At 57.2% G+C, this 19,452-nt stretch overlaps 1 protein-coding gene across 3 annotated transcripts in view; it reads right to left on the bottom strand.

The window, feature by feature from the left end:
* Positions 1 to 19,452, bottom strand: part of STX2 (syntaxin 2) — a 196,058-nt gene that overhangs the window by 106,186 nt on the left and 70,420 nt on the right. The window lies entirely within an intron of this gene.

The raw sequence follows: 19,452 nt of genomic DNA, 5'->3' as shown, positions 1-19,452 counted from the left end.
GCACCTGACTCTCGCCCACCCGGCCTCCTCCGCCCGCTGGTCCGACCCTATCAGACCAGACCAGACTTTCCTGCCGGACGCTCTGCCCCCAGGTCCTCGGGGACACCACCTCGGACGCCATGTCATCCATGTCCACGTTCTGCGGAGCAGGGGGGGGTCTCGTCAGGACACGTTTAGAACTCTGCCGACCAGGACCCTGAGAGGCCATGGCTCCAGGGTTTGTGGCCGTTCTGCCCGCAGGGGCGGGGGGCCCATTTCAGAATGCGGGAAGAAGAGGGTGGACAGGCAGACTCTTCCTTTTGGTGATGCCTTGGGTGAGTGGAGCCAAGCCTGATGTCCTCTCCGCCCCAAACTCGCTGCAGCCCCCCATCCCCCTTACTGCTCACTCCAGTCTGGGAAGGGCTCTCATCCTTTGCCGCCAGGCCACCTGCCCCCAGAATGAGATAACTGGACCAGTACCGTGTCCCAGGCTGGGGCTGGGGGCCCCACCATCGGTGGGTGCTCCAGTGCCGAGGAAGCCTCCAGGGCTGAGCGCTTGCTTCGGGCAGGTTGTGGCTTACACGTCGGGCACACAGGCCGGACGTCCCCACCAGGACTCCCAGAGCAGGTCTGCAATGCGGGGAGAACCCCACGGCCCACAGGAAGCGGCCCCAGGGAGGTCTCTGACCCCAGATGGGATGCTCTATGAGTCACACGTGGCCCCCAGTGTCCCCAGTGAAAGGGAAGAGGCCTATGGGCGTGTGTCTGTTGTCATCCATTGGGCCTGTCCCCCTCCTCAGAGGTCAGCTCTTCCCTCGGGCTGCCGGCCCCTCTCCACAGGTCAGATTTGGTGTAGGAGAGAGACCTCCAGGCCTCCAGCATTGGGGTTAACGTGTCCTCCGTAGACTTGTTTTCCTGCAGTAATTCCACAGGACCAGCAGGAGCCTGTGACCTCTCCCACCCGCCGGTGTGCGGACCGGAGCAGGCTTTCCAGGGAGATGGCGACGGTGTCAAGGGAACTGGGCTGGAGCCTTCACGGTGCCGGCTGCGTGCCAACAAGTGGGGCATCGGCACCCTTCCTAAGAGGCCAGGAGAGGGGAATGGCCAGCAGGCCTGCTTTGCCCGAGAAGCTGCTCCTCAGTCAGGCCCACCCAGCTCTCAGGGGAGAAAAGCAACTCAGCAAGCATACAGTGTGCCGCACACCCTGTTCAGACGTGGCCGGAAATTATTTTTAGGTAAACATGAGCTGGAAAATAAAGGCTCCCTAACGGCGCGAACGGTGCGTTATCCTCCGTGCCCCGCCCCCCTGCAGGTGGGGACAGCCATGTCAGGAGCCCTGCAGGGGCCCGTGAAGCCCCCCGCACACGTGGAAGCTCTGAACTATCCGGAAGATGTGGTCGGGGGCTTGGAGAGGCCTGGGCGGGTGGGACACCGCCAAGTGAGGATAGGAATGCACTGCTGCTGACGGTGCCGAAAGGAGGAAGCCTGCCACGTCGCCCCGCAGACAGCCAGCAGTGAGAAGACCCTACGCGCGTGGGGAGAGGAGACCAGGAGCGTCCACGGCAGGAAGCCCTAAGTTGATGGCCTCGTGCGGCAGGTGGGAAGGCGGACAGTCAGGTGCAGGTGTCCCCCCAAGCCCGGCTCGCAGGTGCCGCCCAGCCCCCTCCTCATGGTGCCGTCTCCGAGCCCCCCGCCCCTGCTTCCCTCCCCTCCCGCTGCATGTTGGTAACCCAGCCTCTCAACCGCCTGGTGTTGAACAACAACGAATGAAGGGTGATTTGATGAGTAGTTTGTCCTCCCTTTTATTTATTAAACTGTAATTAAAAACCGTTAAATGCACCTGGCCCTGATGCCCAGAAATAAATCTCACCAAGACCCTAGGGGTCTCCTTCCAGGTGAGGGTTCTCCCGCTTCCCCACTCCTCAGCCGGGCGGCCTCCCCTCCCCTCGGTGACGCCCACCCAGGCTCTCCCCACCTCGCCCCCAGTGCCGCTACGTGGGGGGTTCCAGCCAAGACTTGTCCAAACTCCACAGCCGGGTCGGTGCGATTCAGTTAGGTCTCCATGCCCGTGTCTAAATAAAACAGAGCGGGTTAGGATGGAACGGACCGGGCGTCATGGAACGACGTAGAATAAACGAGGGGCTATTCTCGTCTCCATTTGATAGACAAGGACACAGAGAGCAAAGGTCACTCCATGGGCAGGTGCCTAAGACATGATTGAACCCAGAGCCGTCTTCCCATGACCCTCAAGCTGGCCCCGATATTTTTTAGAGATGTATTTTTTTATTTGAGAGAGAGGGGGAGAGTGTGCAAGTGGGGATTGGGGTAAAGAGAGAAGACATCTCTCGCAGACTCCCCACTGAGTGTGGAGCCCGATGCGGGGCTCAATCCCATGACCCTGAGATCACGACCTGAGCCCCAACCGAGAGTCGGCCGCTAAACTGACTGAGCCACCCAGACGCCCAAACTCACCCACCCCCATATTTTTATCACAGCACTTCTCAGAACACACTTCTCTGCCTCCCCTTCCGGCCCAGACACTCCATGTGACAGGACATCATACTCTGGCAACAGTGGTCACGTAGCCATTTGACTGAATGACTGACAGAAGGAACGAATGAATAAAATGTGAAGAAAAGTGCAAAGTTATCTCAAAATTCCATTTCCGCTTTTTCTTGCAGCTTCAATCCTGAAACAATCAGCAATCACAGAAGCTCAGGTCCTGAGGGGACTCACATAATAATGCCTTTTTATCCGCCCCCCCAAGAGGGCAGCTTACAGATGAAGTCACATGGGAATCACAGCTTTTTTTAATGCATTTCCTGGAACTTTCTTTTTAAAGATAATTTAGACAACTGGGAAAAGTCTGAGTGAGCATGTGTGCGCACATACATACACATGAGCACATACACGTGCACTCACACACACACACACATTGGCACACACAGGCACACACATACATGGGCACACGTGTGTGCACACGCTCACGGGCGCACACATGGGCACACATGTGCGCACATGCACAGGCACACATGCATGGGCGCACGTATGTTCACACGTGCGTGGGCACACATGCATGGCACACAGATATGCACAGGCATGCACATGCACACATGTGCCCACACATGCACTAATCCTGGCAGAGTCACCCAGGGAAATTAGGTCAGCCACAAGCTGGGTGGCTGTTTATCACATAGGTGCTGTTCTTTAAAAGCAACGACCCTCAGTGCCCTAAAACCCAAGGAGGGGACAGCAGGGGGAGGGCAGCATGAGGTTCTGCATTATAGCATTTGGAGGCCAAGTCCAGCCCCTTAAAGCAACAGGATCCAAATCAGTTCTACTTGGGCAGCTGCAGAATCCATTTGTTTTTTCAAGACCTTTGGGCCAAATAATAGCACATCTTTCAATAATGGATCCTTGAGCTCAGTGGGCAGGACAGGTTCCAACTGAGTGTGTGACCTTATAATCAAAGAAGGGGAACAGAGCTGTCACCGCATGCCCCCTGTCCTGCCACATCTCCTTTCCCAGCCAGAGGCATTTCCTGCCACGCACACCCCTCAGCCCTGCTAGATGCACCTTCGACCCTCACACGCATACTTGAAGGGGGTCGGAAACTCCCAGATATGGTATTGCAGGCCAAAGGCCCCCACAAAAAATCATGCAGCCTACAAGAGGTCCAGAGACAGAGCTCGGGTACCAGCTGATTTCAGCCAACAATCCAGTACAACGAAGGTCCATGATCCCAGGTCCCAAAACAGCTGCTCTTCATAACCAGAGAATAGGATGGGTGACAATTTGTATGATAGCGTGCAGCCAAGCAGAATCTATAGCAAGTGGAGCTCTTTGAATGCTTTTGGGTAAATTCCAAAATTATCGCCACCAGCACAACCAATAATGAAATAAGTAGGTATAGGATCAAAGAGCTGGAGCAAAAAAATGTGTAGGAATGGTGTGTGTGTGTGTGTGTGTGTGTGTGTGTGTGTGTGTCAGAGAGAGACAGAGAACGCGTGTATTCCCTTCCTTCTACTGGAATGCACAGAATTTCTCTTCAGCTATTACTCTCCTCCTGTAAGGACCACTGGTTAACAGGAAAGGCTCTGGAATCAGGTGGTCTAGATTAGAACTTGGACTCCCCTCACCCCCCAGTTACAAGCTCGGACAAGTTACTTGATTTCTTGGCACCTCCATTTCCCCCACCCATACAATCAGAATTAACAACAGGGTTTGTTGTCAAATAAATTCAATAAAGTAAAGAATTTAAAGAGCTTAGGACAGGAACGGGCTCCTTCCTGGTGGAGAGCATCATGATCACCTGCTTCCCCTTTTCCCTGGGCCGGGACAATGAGACTGGGTTTCCTGCAATGCACTCATGTCGGTAAAAAGCTGTTGCATTTCCGATGCCCAGAGGAGTCCACTCTAATAGGATCTTCCGTAATGCTTGTAGGTCACTGGGTCACCATGGTGGGCGCAGGCTGCATCATCCGCTCAGAAGCCTAAAACTGTGGTCACAGATACCAGAGTGTCCGACTCCGAGCCACCAACAAGGAGTACGACGCTCGCCTGTCACGCCCCCTCCACCTGCTGTCTGCAATGACCATCATCATCACACAGGTGCTCGCTGTGGGCTCGCTGCCCCAGACGTGTTCGGGTCACTATTCACTTACTACACAGCCCACTCAAGAACCCTTAATTCACTAATGAGAAAATTATTATAACATTGGGGCTCGAAAATTGCCTTTAGAATTCAGGAAGGAGAGGCATTTCTAAAGGATCGTTGTTTTTAAAGCATGGAGTGGACGGTCCCGTTGCCATGTGGCATCCCCTTCTGGAGCCACTCCCTGCCCCGTGGTCCCTGTGGCGTAGGGAGGGTGGACTCCGAGCCGCTGAGCCGGCCTGGGGTCTGCAGCCTCGCTCCGCCCAGGGCTGGAGCAGATCCCCGTGTGATCGGGATCTGAGGAGGATTAGCCCCCACGTGACCCGCTCCCTCCCGTGGCGTCCACAAACAAGCCACCTCCTGCTGTCTGCTCAGGGCTCACTGTGTTTGCTCACATCCTGAATAAGGCTCAGCCACTTCAATGTGTGTTTTTAAGTGGATTCCCAGGGGAGGAGAAAGAAAAATAAAAGAGCACCCCGTGACGGGCAGCCTGGGACCTGCAGGGAGGGGGGCGGGTAGGGAGAGAGATCTGGGTGAAGGAGGGAAATCAGCCCAAATCCCACAGGGACTCCTCACCCAGGGCAGAGGCCTGGGCCCCCCTCGACCTCCCACCCTCTGGAGGAGGGAGGTGACCCTGTGTCACACACTGGGGAGGTCACCAGCTCCGAGTCCTCAGTAATGTCTCCCTTTCCCCACCCAAAATTCCCCGGGGCCGGAGCTCCTGCATCTGCATTGAGCTGCAAGTCAGGGGGACGCAGCCTGTGGCCACATGGACACTCCCCCACAGCAGGACCACCCGAGGGGACCCGGGGGGACCGGGAGGCAGAGGTGAGGGGCACCGGCCCCTCCAGGCTCCTGATCACACCAGCCCCTTCCCACGGGCTTTCAGAAAGGCTGAGCCCCAGCCTCCTGCTTGAAAAAACAAACAAATGCACCCACAAATGGCAGTTTTTAAACCCAGAAGAAATCTGCCCTGTGGTGCTTTCCATTTTCCAATGTTCCTTCAGAAAGAATTCCCAGGGGAAGCCTCAGGCATCCGCCCACCTGCCCCCACCCACACAGCTCCCTAGCTCGGTTTCCCAGAGTGGGGGCTGCCCGCCAGATGGGTCTGAGGGTGCAGTCCAGGGGAGCACAAAGCTTCCCGGGCCCTTGACCCCAGCGTGGCCACTTTCTGGCTGCGTGCCCTCAGGCTGGTCCCTTCTCTCCATGCCCCAGGCCTCGGTCTGCAGGGCAGCGATCACAGAAACACCTACTGTGTGAGCTTCCCGGGGCCTCCATCAACTACAGCAACTCAGGGGCTTAAACCCACAGAAATGCATCCTCTCCTGGTCTGGAACCAAGGTGTCTGGAGGCATGAGGAGGGGATCCTCCCTGCTTCTGGCACAGTCAGGTCCCCCAGGCGCTCCTTGGCTCACGGGCTCGTCACTGCAATCTGTCCTTGGGGTCACGCGGCCTCCCCCACTGTGCCTCTGTGCATCTCAAAGCTCTGTCTGCCCCTCTCTTGTGGCAGCAGTTCGGAGGCCCCCCCCAGACGACCCGGGATCATGATCCCCTTCCCAAGATACTTACCTCTACCACCCGCCCTGCTGCACAGGGGACACTCACTGTTGGGTCAGATAAGGTAACAGTCCCAGCGCCAGGGCTTGGACGGGACGCACCTCGGGGGCCTCCTGCAGCCTGCCTCCGCCCACCCTATGGGGCTGCTATAGGGATGCAGCCTGCCAGTCCCCACAAAGCGCGTGCAGCGTGAGAGCGAGGGCTGCCAGCCGCGGGTACTGCGTGGGCTGCCACTGTCATCTCGACTGGCGGCTTTATCAGTGTTCAGGGCTGGGTTAAAGAGCATTAATGCAGAGACTGGGAAAATGACTCTCATTTCCATTCTCCTCCAAAAGCTTCTCCAGGAGGAAGCTCAGGCAGGCGGGCGCCAGGGTGTCCCCACGCCTTCCTGGCGCTCCCTCGCCAGCCTCCCTTCTCATCAGAAGAAGATGGGCCCCAGGACAAGACTGGAGTCAGAGCGGGGCAGGTACGAGCAGGAGGCAGGGAGGCTGGAAACAGGGAGGTTCCCTGGCCTTCACTCTGTTCCTTCACCTAAGATGGTAAGATGTCATTTATGGTCATCTTATAAACTTTTATGTTTAGCCTCCATAAATGTCTTCTAAAAGGAAAATGGGCCCATTGAGGAAAGATATTAAGTCAGTAGTCACCTCGGCCAGACGACCAGGGCAGAAAGGCCTCCTGACCCTGCTGTTACCCACGGAAAGGGAGGGTGTGCGTCCACCCAACCTGGGATCGGAGCGGGGAGCGGAGCGGGGAGCGGAGCGGGGTGTGCCACAAACCGTGCGGCCCCTCCCACTCGGCGCCCACAAGTCCGGGAAATGCTGACGTGACCCTAAATGTCTGCACTTGAGAAGTGTGAAGTGACCTGCCCAGAGCCCACACTTAATTCCAAACAAAGACTAGAACCCTGCGGCTGATCTGCACTTCCCAGGGCGTCTTCTGGGGAGAAAGGGGTTATGTTCTCCCACTGGTGTTTCCGGGATGGGGAGCCACAGAGCCATCGTGGGGGTGGCAGGGCGGGGACACCGCAGACCCTGACCCCACATCAACCGGCCGGCTTCCCCAAAGTCACCGTGCTGACTGCTCCTCGCTGATGAAGATCAACACAGGCATCTGGGGCACGTTCCCGTGCCTGCGCTCTTAGCACCTGTCTGCTGCCTCCCCCTCCCTGTCCTCCAGGAATGCCTCTAGCTCTCGGCAGGCAGGCGGTAGGTAGGTAGGTAGGTAGGTAGGTAGGTAGGTAGGTAGCGTGGAAGGGTGGAAGCTAAGAGCTGCAGAGCTCCAGCTCCCTCATCCTGCAGAAATGTCCCGTCTTCCCGGGCGGATCTGCTAGGGCCACACGGCCCACACAAAGGGAAGCCTAAGCCAGCCTCCCCGGGGCTTATCACCCAGCACTAGGTCACTCCGGGCAGAGGTCCCCCTCCTTCCCGCTGCCGGCCGGCACTCTTCCTACACATTTTAGGCTGTGCTGCCCAGGAGACACACAGAAAACAAACTTCAAAGGGCCTGTGCAGTTGGCAGCCGCGCTCAGGGCTGTTGAGACAGATTGGAAGCGGGGCCTCCGCAATATAAAGCCTGATTTTGACCCAAGCTGAGCCAGGGAGTCCTAGGCCTTTAAAGGAGCCGCTGCTCAGGTCAACGCGAAGGTGGGCATTTAATAAAGAAGCCACGCGTGAGCCGGCCACGGCTCCCCCAGCTCCCTCTGCAGATGCCCTGTCACAAGGATACAACGTGGCCGCTCGGACCTGCAGGGCGTGGAGATCGGGGACGGGGAGACATTCTAACGTGGCCTGGACTAGGGCCCTGGGAGCAGGCTGGGGAGCGTGCAGCGGGTCAGCAGGGCTGGCTGCCAGCCGAGCAGGACCAGAGCGCATAGAAAACACCCTGCCAGGCAGGGAGGGAGCAGAGGGGTCTCTCTCCGTCCGCGTGAGGGCGGCAGCCCGGCCTATTTGGGACTGTTGGTATTATCCTCCTAACTCCATTATCATCTCAACAGCTCGTCTGTTTGGAGTCCGATAACAAGAGCAGTAAAGAGAGTGAACATTTATTGACCCTCACGATGTGCCAGGCCCGGTGCCGAAGGCTCCCCATCAGTTCGTTCATCCCCCGACGAGATGCCCTCTGCAGCCTCCCCACCTGACCGAGAACAGTGGTAGAGCCGCTGTGTGCCGAGCGCCCTTCCTGCATCAGCTCATTCAGAACAGTCCTCGGAGCAGCAGACAGATAACCATTGTTTTCCCATTTCATCGGTAAGAAAATGGAGGCACTGAGAGGTTGAGAAATGCACCCCTGGTCACACAGCCAGGAAATTGCCAAGCCAAGATCAGAACAGCCAGTCTGGCTCTCAACACTGCCCCCACGCTGGCCAGTACTGCGTCCCAAAGGCCAGGGAGCGAGGCCGGCTCCCGGAGCCGAGTCCTCCTGCAGATAGACGCTGCAGGGAGAGAAGAAGCATGCCCACATCCTCGGTGGCGGGGTGGCCCCGTCGTTAGGGGCGTGGGCTCTGCACACAGCGTCGTAGCCCACCTCAGCTGTGACACTCGGCGGCTGCCTGATCGTGGGCCTTCACCTCCCCGGGTCTCAGTCCCCACCTGCAAGACGTGGAGAAGGACAGCACCTGCCCTGTGGTGTCATTCTGCAGTCAAAGGAGTTGACCCCCGTGACACACTCAGATTGGGGGGGCTTCCATCAACGTTAGCCATCATTGGTACCACTGTTATTACTGGACTCCAAACAGACTAATCATTAATGGAATTATTAATCAATGATAGGTTATTACTAATCCACAATGGATTTATTCAAAAAATCCCAATGGTCCCCAGGGTGGCAGGACCATCTTCGGACGTGTGAACAGAGGAAGAGGGAATGTTCTGGATCAGCTTGCTTATGCTCCGCTTTGCCTCCGACGGCCAAGCTGATCCCAGCCACCGGGGCCCCGCTGCACACCCCACCCTCCTGCTCCCCCCACGGAGTAGAAATTAACTGTGTGAAATCCTGAAATGACCAAGAAAACACCAAGTAACTGAACTAGTCCTCAAGCGACAAGATAAAATTTTCTGCTCTTGAGAAAAAGCCTAGAGCTAGAAGAGCTGAGTTGCAGACAATGAAGCAGCCAGAAACCTGGCAGGGATCACATATAGCCCCCATCAGTGCCCTGGCCTCGCTCACGTCTCCCAGCCCTGCACCTGCCTTCCGCACACCTGTCAGGGGATGCCGGCCTGAGCATCCTGAAGGATTCACACACCCCCTGAAAAAGGACTACCTTGAGAACAATGGGTGCCCAGCCCTACCCAGCGGGAGAGAGGAAGAAACAGACCTCCTGCAGGTGGAGATACGCCGCCACAACCCCTGGGAGCCATTGAAAAGTTCCTGAGTTCGGGGCCCACTCCAGCCTCTTAGAGTAGGTGCTCTGGGATGGGGAGTGGGGAGCAGTATTCTTTAAATGACTTTATTGAGATGGAATCCACATATCAGCAAATTCATCCATTGGAAGTGGACAATTGGACGGTTTTTAGCATATTCCCAGGTACAGACCGCCATCACCACCGTCAAGGTCAGAAGGTTTCCAGCACCTCAGACGGACACCTGCACCCTTTAGCTACATGCCCGTGCTCCTGGGTCCACTTCCGCCCTACCAGGGGGCCCCGGCTTCACCCTGCAGGCCTGCCTCTCCCTGGGAACCTCCTGATGGCTCTTACTCTTACTTAGACCTGGTCCTGCTTCGCCTCCACCTCACTGCAACCCCACCGCTGTCACCACCGTCTGGACACACAGGCCTGTGTGCTCTTCCTCGTCTGCCACAAGCCTCCTCCCATGGGTACACGCGGACTTCCAGGCTAGGCCCAGCCAGGTTGGAAACTCGGCCCATCCTAGCTGTGTGACCTGGGAGGAGCCATTTCCTCTCTTTTACACCATTGTCTCATCTGTGAAATGGGTCTGCACTAGGAGCAATGCCCACGTCTCAAAGCCTCAGTGTCATGCATGCAAAAAGCAAGGTCCTACAGAAATGCCCAGCCAACAGCAGACTCTACCACTGCACTCAGGGCTTGAAGATTAGTTTACGGATGTTCTCTTAGTTAATTCTTGCCTGAGGAATGGTCCAGAACAGGAGAGGAGGGACCGTGCCCCGGGCTGGGGGGCGGGGGGATTGTCCCAAGTCTGCCAAGTGACCCAGCCCATCCTGGAGCGTGTTGGGTATGCCTATCCACTCCATGCATCACTGTGGAGTGTCCACTATGTGCCAGCCACTTGCCGGCCACTCAACACATTCAAGCAGGTTCGGTTCATTTGGCAAAGGGACTCCCAGTTCTCAAGCCGGGGTGTCTGCGGGGAGGGCAGCACTTTGCACTCAGTGTCCAGAGAATTCAGGAGGGACGGGAGGGGTCAGAAGGGAAATGAGGCTGGTTGACAGCACATCATAATTTCGCTCGAGCCTCTCCCCTGTGGCAGCTCTGCACCATAGGAAACCTTGCAGCAAAATGCAGCCTAAGACCCTCCCCAAGGCCAGCCCCGTGTCTGACACAGAAGAACAGCAGATTGGCTATGGTGAGCGTGCATTATTTGAAACAATGGAGGAAAAATGAAACAGCCCACCTAAACGGTCGTGAAGGGCAAGTCCACTGTGGGACAGCCTCCCTGAAGCAGGTGTCGGCAGTTTCCACGCAAGCCTCAGGAAATAGCAATGTTATCGTGTTAAAAGTTAAATTTGTAACACAATTCCGACTAGTTAAGAACATAAGAAGAATCTGGAATAAAATGCTGGTATCCAATGATGGTGCCCGTGGGGGACAGGATTATGAGCATATTGTTTGGTTATTCATGCTTTTCTCATCCTTCCTAGCTTGCCCACAGCGAAGGCTCACTACCTTCCACAGCAAAGAGGCAATGCCAGCGTTCAGGAACAGAACAAAACAGAGCAGAGCAACAGACTCGAGACAGGGAACCAGCGCTATGAGCTGGAGGCACCAATGCAGGGCTGGGGGCCCAGTTCCCACCCGGAGCAGGTGCCTGCTGACTAGGCAGGCATCCAGAACAGACAGACCCTGAGCCCCAGAAAGCAGCCCAAAGACAGCTTCTGAGGACTGGGTTTTGCCGGGAAAGGTCAGAAACAAGCAAATAAACCTGTTGCCATATTTTCTCTACTGAGGCAACAATGTAGCAATGTGATGGGGAGTGTTTCTCCCCCTCAGAGGCAGGAAGTCAACAGTAACCAGGAATAACAGCACAATGCAAACCAACTCTGTTGAACCAACTGCAGCCGCCAAATCTAAATATTGTCATCACAGAGAACATGCCGGGTTTTGGCACCAAGAGCATCTAATGAGAGGGAATCTCACCAAAGTCTCACCGCCAGATCTGCTAGATTAGCAACATCTACCAGATCCCCTCGAAAGGCCTTTAGTCCAAAAGCAGCATCACCAGGTTTTCCTTGTGGAAGCACCGGGCTGGATGCGGGCTGAAGCAGGGCAGGGTGGGTAGCTGGGGGGAGGGGACCTTTGCACCTCAGACCAGGGGACCCCCACAGCCAATTCCCTGAAGACAGAGCTGACAAAGTGCAGCTGCTCACTGGTTCCCAGCCACTGATGCTGCAGGTCCACGGGTGACGGTTGGGCACCAGTCCCTTGTCATCCCACCTGCCCCCAAATCATCCCATCGGCAACTGTCAGTACACCGTTTGACAAGAACCAAAGCCCCCTGCAACCTCCTTCTTTCAAATATTCAGGACGTTTGCCCTGGAGTCTGCACAGCTGGATCCTTCTCATCATTCATGGCTCAGCCTAAATGTCACCTCCTCCATGAGGCCTTCCAGGATCAGCCGGTCACACTCTCTCAACAGGCTATTGTAATCCTCTGCCTGACTCTACTGCTTCAGTTTGGCCATGTCTTCATTATGTTATTTATTCACCTACTTGTGGTCCTCTCACCCCCCCAACACACACACACAAATGTCATCTCCATGACAGCAAGGACCTCATCTACCTCATTCCCTGCTCTGTGCCTCAGCCCTAAAATGCTACTTAGTATTTAATAGTTACTTAAATGTTTGTTGACTGAGTAAGTCAATGCGCTGCCTTGGTCACTGGGCACACAGATGAATAAGTTACAACCGCAGCCTTCTGGGAGCTTAATTCTAGTGGGAGGACAGTCATGGTAACAGACAACCACACACGTTTGCTGAAGGGGGAGGAGACAGAGCACAGGCAAGGGATCCGAACCAGCAGGCGGGGAGCCCAGCCCAGCCTGGATGGTGTGCAGGCCAGACTGCTGTGTTTCCTGCATTTGTTCTTTCAAAACAATATTTACTGACCACCTACTATGTGCAAAGTGTTCATCTATGTGGAAGGACAGACAGCAGCAGTGTCAGCAAACAAGACAACTTCAGATGAACGTCTGGACCTCCCTGTTCTGTCCATTTCTCCACAGGCCACACCCCTCCCAGCTGCCCAGACTCTGCGTAGACCGTGAGGCCCTGGGGTCCTGACCCACCCCTTGCCCGTGCGGCTGAACAAGAACAGATGATCTGGCCCCTCGGAAGTCCAGAGCGGTCCTGGTTTCTTCCATGTCATGGGGCTCCCAGTCCAGTAAAAAATTAGGAAATGCCGAAAGGCAGCGTTGAAACGGGTTACTCTTCAGGTTTCTGTTTCATGCAGGAATACTTGTAAGCCAGCAGCCCCGAGGGCAATGTGAGTGGCCTATTCAGAGGTAAACACAGATTTTTGTAAAGGAAAGATGACCCCACGGAGGCAGGGGGTCTAGTTACGGGGCGCAGATACAAAGTTGCAGAGAATTGACTTCTTCAATCTTCTCAGGGGTGAATGTGGCCTCCAAAGGCGAGGGTTAATTTGAGTCTTGTCGCTGTGAGGCTGGCCAGGCGGCCCCCAGACCGTGAGGCCTTGTAACACCTGAGAAGAGCCCGTCACCTGGAGACTCACTGGTCCTCACGCTGCCTCCCACACAGCCGGGGGTTTGGAGTGGTCACATCTCCTAAACCCTGTCCTCAACCATCTTCAGGGACGCGGACGAAGACGGGTGTCCGCGGCCTGGGGCACACTGCAGAGCGCCGGGCGATCCCGGCCGTTGGCAGAACGGGGGGAAGAGGACCGCTCCGCACAGTTGGCGGGCCGGGAAGGACGCGCCCAGATGAAGCAGACGTGCCCCTCGACCCCGCCATCTGCTTCTGAGCCGCATCCCAGGACGGTTCCCACACAGGGCGGCCGGGGACACAGAGGCAAGGACGTGCGTGGCAGCGTGGGTTGTGACGCACGGCTTCCCAGCCAACCCGGTGCCCTCACGGGGACACGGCAGGAGCACGGTGGCCCGTGCACACTACGGGATTCGCGCAGGACCTAGCAGTCAGCAACCAGAGACACACGCAGCGACGCGGACGGAGGAAGACGGGGATCGGAGCAAGGGCTCGGGCAGGCACTTGGGATTCATGCCCATCAGAGAGCCTCCAAATACAACAGCGCAACGTAGTTCACATACATGCAAATCCACGGTTCTGTACCAAGCATGATGAAGGGTCTGGCCTGTGACGGAGAAGGAGTAGGGGTGCGACGGAGGGAGACGAGAGGGAGGGAGGGAGGAAGGTGGGCGGGCCAGAGGGAGGGACAGGAAGACCTGGGGAAGGAAGAGTGAGGAGCCAACAGTGACAGCATGTTGGGGACCCAGGAGCATGGTCAGGCCAACCACCTGTACCCCAGGGGCCACCAACCCCAACAAGCCCGGCAGTTGCTTCCCCAGCACCTGCAGCAGGTGCCAGAACAAGACCAGATAGCTTTCCAAATGGGCAGAAGCACAGAGGGAAGTCGGGCACGGGTCACAGGGTAGGACTATCTGCTTCAAAAGAAGGCAGAGAAATGAAGAATTTTCTAGGAGCTGGTGTGAGCCACTGGCTTCAGCCATCACAGACCAGGACAGCCAGTGCAGCCCTGCTCAGGGCCCCAGAGCCACACGGTTTCCACCTTCCCGCAGACAGACCCGGGAAAGGCCGGGGAAACTCAGTGGTCAAGTCCTTGTTCACCATCGCTCCACAAAGAAGCCTCCGTGGCCCAAGAGAAGTTTGAACACTTTGGAGTCTAGAACCCCGTGGGAGGCAGGGGCTCTGTTAGGGTCACGCCTTACTCCTAACCCTCAAGCCAAGCCTGAGAAAACAGAGCTCGCCTCCCAGAGAGGCTTGGAGCACCCGCGGCCGTGCTCGAACCCACTGGTAGGTGCCTGGACCACAGCCCTGGCACCCAGGCAAGTGAGAAATGCAAACTGGATGCTCCCCAGGCCTGCTCAGCCAGAGACTCCGTGTTTTCACCCGGCGACTCTGATGCTCACAACGTCTGAGGACGACGGCTCTCATTTGATTTCAACCTTCATTCCAAAAACGCCAAGGAGGGGCTCTGACATGAAAGCCAAGGAGGCTCGGGGAGAGCCTCCTGCTCCGTCCCTCCCGGCCCGGTAAGCACATGCTGTCCATGCTGTGTCCCCTCCCACACGCCAGCCACGCGCAGAGCAGGATGGAGGAACCTGGAAGTCACGGTGCAGCTGCTCAGCTGAGCGGCTTCCTGACTTCCTCCCTCGTTGCTGGGACCTCACGGCACAGCCTGCACTTGGCCTCACCTGGGGAAGCTTTGGAAACTGCCCACACGCGCACACATGTCACTCGGATGTGGCTGGGTCCCCGTCTCTGCAGACAAGCTCCACGGGAAACCGGACCCAGGCGCCAGGGGCGGGGGACGGCAGCAGCCCCTGCCATCCGAACGCCTGCCCCAGGCACATGGCCGATGTCAACCTCCCCCTGACCCGGTTTGTCGCCTTCTCAGAAGGGACGGTGATACCAGCAGCTGCCTGCAGTCGGCTGGAAATGCCGGCTCCGTGCGGGGTCCGGTGCCCAGGCCGTGGGGCGCAGCCCTGTCACCCCACCCCGTGGACGCGGCCATCGCCTCCCGCCTCCCACACCACCGTTCACGCTGGATCTCACGCAACCGTCCTGCCTGGAGGCCCCAAACTCACCGGCGCCCACACAACACTCTGAGCTAGGAAGCCGGCGGACAGAAGCCCATGCTGGGCGGGTCCCGCAGGGGCTGGAGAAAGCAGAGGGGCCAGGCATCAGGGCCGGAGGGGTATTTTCTGTGAGGAGAGGTGCTCCCGCCCCGCCAGCCTCCTCTCCAGTTCTCAGAGCCCGGCCCCTCTCACTGGGCCTCTCCCGACTGTGTCATCCACCCTCCCTTCATGAGGCGGGGTCTCTCCCGGGAAGGGACAGACTCAGGAGAATGGGAGCTCTCCCCCAGGCCCTCCCTCCTTACTCACCCCACTGCCCGAAGAACCTGCAGGGATGAGACCCAGCCCAGGGGTCTGGGGAGCCCCTGTCCCCCCCCCAGTCCCTGTAGGAACCCCCAGTGGCCCCCCTCCCCATGGCCCCATAACTGGGTGGCGAGCCCCACACACTGGGAACAGCCAGCATGGGCTCTCGCTGGGGACAGGAGCAAACCTGCTTCTACCAAAGGCCTGAGCCGCCGGAGAGCAAGCTTCACCCCTGCCCCCAACCCCCGGCTCTCCCAAACCCAACTTCCCTGCTGGCAGGTCTTCCTGCCATGTAAACACTGCATTTCCAGGTGAAAATACAGCTTTCTAGGGAGAGCCTACCCCAGCCAGCAGCCTGCTGCGTGCACACAGGCACACACGCACACACAGGCACACACGCACCATGCACATTCTGCTGGGAACATCTGTTTTGACAAACAAATTATTCAAGTCAATCTATGGGACGTGAATTGACAAATCCTTAACCTGCAGGTTCCTCACTCGAAGCATTTCAAATCTGAGCCGAGCTGTGAATGATACAACCAACTCTCATTTTCCATAGCCCACACCCCCCTTCCCCACTCCAACCCCAGCCCCCAAGAAGACGGCTTCCAGAGCCCCTGGAGGCTTCATCCGAAAGCACCCCTCATCACACCCCCTCTAGCCGGGCTGGAAAGGCACTGCCAGGTGACGTCCAACTTCCCCCAGAGGGGCTTTCCGATGACGCGGGGGGCGGGGGGGGCGCAGAGGGGGTGAGGGAGCTGCACACTGAGAGAGAACGCGGCCAGCCTTGCCCTTGGGAAACAGATCAGTGGGGATCAAGCGGCAAAATCATCCATCGGCAGACAGAATCGTCTGGAAACCTCTCTCCCTTCCCCGCAGCTCCCCTGCGCCAGGCATCTCGCCGGCAGCCGGCTCCCTGGACCCCATTCTGAAGGGCATCCTCTAACCGCTGGAAAATAAACTTTGTCAGGGCAAAGAGTTTCCGGCTTCCGCCCTACCATCACTGCGCCGCAGCTCGAGGTGTGGGAAGGTGAAGGGGAAAGGGAAGCTATTTTTAGGAGAAAAAATAAATCTCAGCCTACCTTAGAAACAAGCTGTGCCAAGACTCGGGGAGGTTCGCAGCGCGCAGACAACTGCAGTCTACTGTGTCAGATTACAGACAGGGGGTGAGCGGGAGGGAGGCGGAGAGGGGAGGCCAGGGGGAGGGAGGGGAGAGGTGGGGAGAGCGGGAGGGGGAGGCGGGGAGAGGGAGGAGGGCTCGGGGTGTCAGCACTGCTTGGATCCAGCTAGAAATGATTCACGAGTTTCTGCAGGCCAGCAGGCAGGTCGAGAGGAGACGGAGAGAGAGAACCAGCCGCCATGCAGCAGAACCCAGAGCCTATGAAACGTCCGTGTTTCAGCACGCGCACACACACGCACACACGCGCACACCCCCCAAGATGTCTCTCCCTCCCCGCCAGTTTCTTTCTCATGGAGCTGCGGTCAAGAACCAGGACAGAAGAGCCAGGTGGGGCTGGGGGCCAGTAGTGTTCCCTGGATGGATCCACAGTGAGACCTCTCCCCTGCTGGCGACCCGGGGTCTCCCCAGCCAGGGCCCAGGGCTGCCGTGAAGCAAGGTAACAGCCGCCCTCCGCGCGGCCGCACGTAGCTGAGACACCCAGACGCCGCCCAGAATGAAGGGACTGTGAGAACCGCCGGAGATGTGGGGTGTTTACCCTCTGGTTCGGCTCCTGGCCCCCGAGCCTCCAGTGTAGAAAGAGAATAAAACACTGCGTCCCTCCTCCCAGAACTGGGGGCTGCAGCACAGATGTACCAGCTCCCTAGCAACGTGGGCATGCGGGAGAGTACGAGGCGAGGGGCGTGTTGGACTTCACGTGCGCACACACACGCGCTCCCCCAGGAGAAAAGCCCCCCGTTTGCTATTTAGAGATGCTAAGTCGTTTCTCACAGTAACAGGAAAGCCCCGGTGTTGGGCCCCACGGACCCTAATTGCAGCTCAGAGGGATGCTGCCAATGCCCGCCCATCCAGGGTCGCTTGGTGACCGGCAGGTCCCCTGTACAAACAGGAAGACTTCTCCGGAGGGACCCCCTGCTGCTCCTCAGATCCACAGACTCACTTCATGGGTCTCAAAATAACAGAACAGGCTCATCCGTGAAACCCAGCAGGCCCCTCCCCCAACGTGGTTTTGTTTGTTTTAAATGAACCACAATGATCTAAAGGCTACGTGGCCACAGGGAAACTCCTTCCCAGATACCTTCTCCGGCACCACGGTCAATGGGCTGAGCAGAAGTTTTCCTTGTCAGAACTCCTCTCTGCTTCCCGAATATGGAGGGCATCTGAATTCACCTGCAGATTCAGGAGTAGGCCCTTCTGTCTCCCCCGCCCCCCTGCCAGCAAGTCGTCAGGACCCCATAACTGTGACAGGGAGAGGGAGGGGCCGCATCAGGCCGCAGAAGAGCGTCGCTCAGATGACCCCACGCACCTGTGCTCACAGCACAAGTCACCACGGCCAGAAGGTGGACACAGCCCAAGGGCCACAGTGGACGGACAGATCCACAAAACGTGGTCCACGCAGTGGAATACTACTCAGCCCTCAAAAGGAGTGAAGCCTGGACACCTGCTACCACGTGGATGAGCCTTGAAAACATGATGCCATGGGAAAGAAGCCGGACACAAAAGGCTACGTAGCATATGGTTCCATCAGCAGGAAACATCCAGAACAGGAGGAACTGTGGTGACGGAAAGCAGGTGGTGGTGTGGCTGGCAGGGCACGGGAGGAAGCAGAAATGAGGGTGACAGCTGATGGGCACAGGGTGTCCTCTCGGGGACAAAACCTTGTAGGAGCTAGACAGAGGTGGTGTTAGCACAACGCTACAAACATACTAAATGCCATGGAATTATTCACTTTAAAATGGTCTATGATTCGTTATGCAAACCTCATCTCAGTACAAACAGAAGAAAAAGAAGACCAGGGAAGAAGCACATGCCTGGGGCTCATGGTGGCGGAGGCCGCAGTCCGGCCTCAGGCTGCGAGCAGGCGCACCCGGGCATCCCCTCCAGTAGCATCATACCTGCTTCTAATAGAGCAGCCGCTGCTCGGGGATGTTTCAGGGAAGCAAATAAGGTAGTTGACAGGAGAAAATAAAGCTGCCCCCCTTAGAAAGGCCCATTCTGTGAAATGACACGATGACACAGAAATGGCCGTGATTTCTCAGCAGGGGCACCAATGTTGAAAGCAATCCCATGGATCAGGACGGCTTCCTTTTCAAGACACTGAATCCTCCCCGCGCCAGGCTACCGCTGTCACACCGGCTCTGTTAAGACCACAGAATTTTTCTCTGAGGATTTCATGTCCGTGGCCCCGGCTCCTGCAGGGGTCTCCGTGTGAGCCCCTTTAGTGGGCTGGGCAAGCTGAGGCCAGGGGAGGAAACCCCCTCTGCCCCAAGTCACACTGTCAGATCAGAAAGGGAAGGCCGGGATTCCATCTCTGGGTGCCACGTTCCAATTTCACAAATATCAGACAAATTTTGTGCGTGAGATGCTGGGAAATGTAACAAACCAGGGAGTTTTGCAGGGATGGCCTTAGGGAGCCATTGATACAAAGGAAGCCCCCGCCCCCATGAAGAACGAGGAGCTGCCCAGTCTGAGAGGTGGGCCCCTGGCTCTGGGACCGGCTCCCTGGACCACGTCGGAGAAGCCCACCCCTTGCATGACTGTCACGGGCAGGCAGCCCCTAGCCTCAGGCTGGAAAACAGACCGGCTGTTAACGGGCCCGTGAGGCTATTGGAGGCTGCTATAAATAATGCACGTTTGCTGATCTGATCATGATTGCAACGAGTGTTGCCAGATGTCAGAGCCGCCCCAGATGCAAAGCGGTGTTGCTGAGGCCTCTCCAGCTGTGCGTACGGAGAGAGCACAACCAGGAAGTTTCCACTTGGAACGGCTGTCAGAGCAAATGTCAGTC

This window comes from Zalophus californianus, chromosome 14 (genome assembly GCF_009762305.2).
Source record: "Zalophus californianus isolate mZalCal1 chromosome 14, mZalCal1.pri.v2, whole genome shotgun sequence".
Classification (NCBI taxonomy): Eukaryota; Metazoa; Chordata; class Mammalia; order Carnivora; family Otariidae; genus Zalophus; species Zalophus californianus.
The sequence above is the reverse complement of the archived record's forward strand: the minus strand, read 5'-3'. Positions and strand labels throughout refer to the sequence as shown.